This window comes from Monopterus albus, unplaced genomic scaffold (assembly GCF_001952655.1).
Source record: "Monopterus albus unplaced genomic scaffold, M_albus_1.0 scaffold127.1, whole genome shotgun sequence".
In the NCBI taxonomy this organism is placed as follows: Eukaryota; Metazoa; Chordata; class Actinopteri; order Synbranchiformes; family Synbranchidae; genus Monopterus; species Monopterus albus.
This window is the reverse complement of record NW_018128007.1, coordinates 2590505-2596015: the sequence shown is the minus strand read 5'-3', so window position 1 is coordinate 2596015 and position 5511 is coordinate 2590505.

Genomic DNA, 5511 nt, shown 5'->3' with positions numbered 1-5511 from the left:
TATGTGCTGACAGTTCTTTTTAAAATCAAGTATTACACAAGGTTGACACATCTCTGTAGACTAACCACATGGATTCTGGATTTATGCTTCCATCCAGTCTTGAACCAAGTGAGATCAAAGAGCTTTCATACTGTATAGGCAGCATATGATCCCAGTCTTACTTTTGACTTGTAGCCAAGGCTACAGAGTTTCAGACTTTTTCTTGGAGGAGCGCTGTGGGCTCTAATTGTATTCCCCACAAGAGGGCTTTTTTTTTAAATTCTGCAATATGCCACAAAGTATATGTAACTGTAGTTAAACAACGTGCACTTCTTAGTTCATCCGTAAAACAATACAAGAAGTGATGATCTCTTGTTGGTCGTACTCAGGCACAAGGAGAGGGCAGCTTTGTGTGTCAAAACCTCTTTTATTTACTTGGTTGGTGATACAATATCCATCTTGTTTAGAGGAGGATTGCTTTGTTTAGGCTGAGAAGGCTGTGTTGCACAGGAGCAGCATCTGGATCAGGAAATGGGGGCAGTCAGGGTCAAAGGTCACAACACTAGTGAACATCCATTTACCTCTTTATGGAGGCCTGAGAGTGAAGTATTGTTCCAGGTGAAACACAATGAGATTTGGACTGTTTTTTCTTTCTTCTTTTAATCAAGCATTTTTAAAAATCAAGTATATTACATCTTAACCAAGGAGACGGTCACACCTGGAGCATGTTGCTAACACATTCATTTATTTCAGTCTGCTATAAAGTAAATGTGTACATTTGCAACTTAAAGTTTTGATCTTTAATATATTTGTATATGGAGAAGATGATACTTATTGAAAACACATGAGAAAGAGCAGCTCAAGACTCTTCAAGGTGAGTGTAGTGCACCTGCCTGGTAGCCCTGTCCATGGTGCTGATCTCAGCAGACTCCGCTTTCCGTCTGCTGTACCTGTCAGGTGCTCAGGCTGATCTCCAGCCACCTTGTCTGACTGTTTTTACCACTGTTTTTTATGTTGTAGCAACAACTTACACTTTCATATATCATCTTGCTTTACTGTCTTTTTAAAATTGTAATGATTGCATGTCAATGAAATCTTTAACAACAATCTTATATTATAAGGACACAATGAGGGGTCACTTTCCATTTTGAGTACTTCTACTTTCATACATTTTGTTGCTAATACATCTTCACCTTTACTAAAGTAACATCTTAGATCCTGCGTAATGAAGTATTTTGATATTATTTTACTGTATTACTACTTTTACTTGAGTAGGGTGAAAAGAGAAGTAACAATTTGCACATTTTGTTTTGCTGTCTGATGTTTATGATTACATTTGAATCTCGGATTTTTTTTCACAGTGGGAAGGACTTTACAGAAGCCCTAAGACTTTCCTTCTTCTCATGCACATATCAACTGTATAGTCCCCAGTCCAGCCAGATATGACTCAGGGATGTTGTGATCAGTGTCTCAGGCCACTGTGTCACAAGTACACATCAGCTTTCCCTATCTGAAAAACAAAAAATGCAAAAGATAGTATTTTTACTCACTTTACATGTCTTTACATTTCTTGGCACATTGTTCTGTAGTGCTCAGCTCTTTGCTGCTGAAGTGACTCGGAGAAAACCCAGCTGTTTCTCTCACATATGATGTCATCATGGGACAACTCCACCAGTGTTGATCTTTAGTAAAGGCGAAACCTTCATTAGTCACTTACAGACTGTCAGGCCTTGACAATGACAAGAACAATAAGAGGAGATAAACAGTACTGATTGTTTTTTTTTTTTTTGGTGAGATTTATCATACATTTCCCTCCACTGACCCAGAGCAGTGGTGAATAACAGATGAAGAAGAAGACCTTTGTCCTTATCAACGAGCAGTGAGTGGGTGTTATGATAAAGTGAAATGCATATTACTAAGTCACGCAACTTGACACATCAGTCATGAATGACCCCAGAGCATCATTAACCAGCCCTCACCAGGGTCACATTAAGGAGGAGACAACTCAAGCTCTCGCTCACTAAGTTCTGAGCCAGAGCCAGATCCATGGAGACCTGTCTGTTTTCTCTGCTCCAGCCTCAGAAGGCAGTGTTCCTCTATCAGCCTACTCATATCTATTGAAATAACAAACCACAGTCTTCCACATGTACAAGACTCCTTCAAATGACAGTGAATTTTACATTCAGTCCATTAAAGTTTAGTGCCAGTTCACTAAGATGGATCAACTGCACAGGATGAGAAAAAACAGGGGTGCATTCTTCAAAGAGATGTCCCAGATAAGCCCTAATCAGCCCTCAGAACTAACAAGGTCAAGTGGCAGTGTTGGATGACAGCATTTTTCCTCAGCATTTGTCTCAAAAACATCCCATTCTGTGGCAGAATCCAGACGTGATTTCACTTTTTTCTCTGATAACAGCAGTCCGGTGGTGACGAGAGAGGATGTGGGGTGTTGAATTGGGAGGTGAGGTTGAAAACGGCCCTTTTTAAGCTGTCCGGACACATTGGAGCCAGGACTCCTGAAGTTAGCTGTAAAAGCAAGCCTTTGAAAGGCGAGTGCTTTGATGTTACAGGTTCTAATCATGGTTCAAGTTGGCGTCCTTCTAGCAGAGCACAATTAAACTTTGTTTGAGAAAATGCAGCAAAGCCTGCCCATTCCTACAGTCTTATAAAAATGATCATTTTTATGGAATGAAGGCTTGAGTTTGTGCACGGATGTTACACACACACACACACACAAAAACTAATGCAGGGCTCCTCCAAGTCTGAGACAAGTTTTACTCACAAATACAAGCAAAAGTTGGAGAATCACTCATTTCGCATTTAACTTGTGTGTAAGTTTGTTTCTCTCAGTGAAGACTACCAGATGAACATCAGCTCATATATTTCATGCTCATGCCACTGCTGAAACCTCAGTACCACTGAGCCGTGCCTTCTGCTGCCTGTAAAGCACGCTGCCACCCAGCAGACCACACACACATTCACCCACACTGATGCAGCATGGAGACCAGTGCACTGACCCATGCAAAGAAAATATCTGTTCACGGAGTTACAGTAGCTTTACCATATATTAGCCAGACTATGCAAGCTTAACAGGTGCTGTTGTGGGTTTACAGATTTTGTGTCCATTTGTATGAGTCTACCTTCATTCAAGTTTTTAATGTTCTGTTTTTGTTCAGTCTGTTTTGGAAAGTTGTAGATTCAGTTGTATAGTTTTCCTTTATACTAAGGGATGACTAATACTTTGTCCACCCAGTTTATATCCATGAGGGTAGCATAAACTGAAAACCAAATAGATTTCTAAAATACAGCCAGAGAGCAGCGTAACATGGCATGTCACATCAGTTTATGTAAGTGATAAGCATAATGTCAGTAGTAAAGTGTGGTTCTTCACTCTAACCACAAGTACTTCGAAAAGTCCCACCACAGTCACTGTTAATAAGGGTTCTGTGAGGAGAGGGGAGGTCAAATAAAGTGCTCCAGCTGCACATGAGGATAAATCGCATACACGAGGGATGATGGACAGAGGTGTGGGGGTGGAGTGCGAGGACTTGGGGAGTGATTGGGACAGAGGAGGGTCTCCCAGCCTTCGCCAAGAACAACAGGGGAGAAGTGTGGAGGATCATGCTGGCTGCTTATCTTTAGATAGATAGATAGATAGATAGATAGATAGATAGATAGATAGATAGATAGATAGATAGATAGATAGATAGATAGACAGACATATTCTTTGAAAAATGTGATGATTTATAATTTTGCCATTCTGCATTCCTCGTATTTGGGCAGCTTTCAACACAAGAAGCATGTGGCACAATAAATTCAAAGACACTTCTAACTTTTGCAGCCAGCCAGCTCTGAATTATGCGAGGTAGTGGTGACACTAACTCTCCTCTGAACTGCAGCTGTGTTCCCATCTCCCCCAGATTTCTGCTCACCTCTGCTCCTCCCAGAGTGTCAGTTAGAGGCGACCTCCTCCGCCTCCTTCAGTCAGACCAATCAGTCAAGATACAATAGGCTACCTCTCCGGCTATGTTGTTTTTGGAATGGGAGCCCTTCAGCTCTGCTTGTTCTCCCTGGTGGTTGACAGAAATTAGCCAAAAAGACAGTCTTCACTGACCAATTTATCTCCCCTCCCCAATCTAAGCCGACTGTAGAGTTTACATGTTGTTTTGCTCTCAGGGTGTTTACTCATGTGTGAACTCATCAGTGTGGATGTCGTATAATCATGACCACCCAGCTCTTTTCAAGATGTGAAGACATTCAGCTTGAGTATCACCTTATTTCTGTAGTATTTCCACAGCATACGCATTAAAATGTTATCAACCAGATTATAACAAATAACTTTTCCATGATAGAAAGCTGTCATGGCAGAGTGAAAGTTTTCATTCAGGCACTGAGAGCTCAGGTCTGTCAAAGACATTACCTGTTGTGAAGCGTAGACACCAGCAGCTTATGGCTGTTCTCATCTGCTGGACATTCTCCAATGTAGAGGTGAAAGGAATGTGTCTAAATACAAGAGTAAGCAGCAGTTGTTTTGGTGAAAACGGTTCCCAGGTGTGTCTTTTATGTTTGGTACTGCAGCTATGGAAAATAAATAGGCACATTTTGTCAAGTAGTCTTCTTAAGTACAACATTAAGAGACCTGTATATGAAAATCCATTATTGTAGATTAAACCAGTGTTTACCTGTCTATTTGGTTGTGACCTCATATAACAAAAACAGTGCTGAGAACCCTTGTGATGTTTCAGATATCATGTAATGCACTTTGAATTTCAATAACATATATGTATGAAAGATGTTATACAAATGGAATGTGATTCATTCATTACTGACTCGTTAGCATCCCTCTCTGAACATCTCAGATGGTTTCATTTAAATATCTGTTCAAGGCCCAAAAGTTAAACTTTACCAACATTTTACAACAAAAAGACAAAGAGTAGAAAAAGGTCCAAACACATGTATACAGCAGAACTTTATTTTATTTTCTTACACTCACGTCATATAGGACTTTTCTTTCTTGTGCAGTTGTTGTATTCGTGCTTTTACATATTAAATAAATGACCTGAATACTTATTCCACCACTGGTAGTTCATGGGTTTTCATAACAGAAACCAGGAGTTTGTAATGGTACAGTAGCTCATACTGTTAAAAGGATGGACTCTAATCTGTTATTAGCGCTTGTTTTCTGAAAATGGCACATTTCTTAAGAAGGAAAATGACAACTAGAGGCTCGGTAGTGGAGAGCTCATTGTCAAAATGTTGTACTGCAATACGCTACATTCCAACATCTCATTCCCAGCCCTCCTCCATCTGGTTTTTACATTATTGACAAACTGGGAGAGTCACGGCTGGTACATCAGACCTGTCAGCAAATGCGCTCGGCACCTCCTCCACAACATCATGGTACACCTGACAAAACTGTTTTTTGTTGTTGTTGTTTTTTTTTTTGCTGTAAGATGTGATCACATCAGCACAAATAAACCATCTACCAACAGGAGAAGCCGGACTTTGCACTCGATCCATTGAAGACAAAGT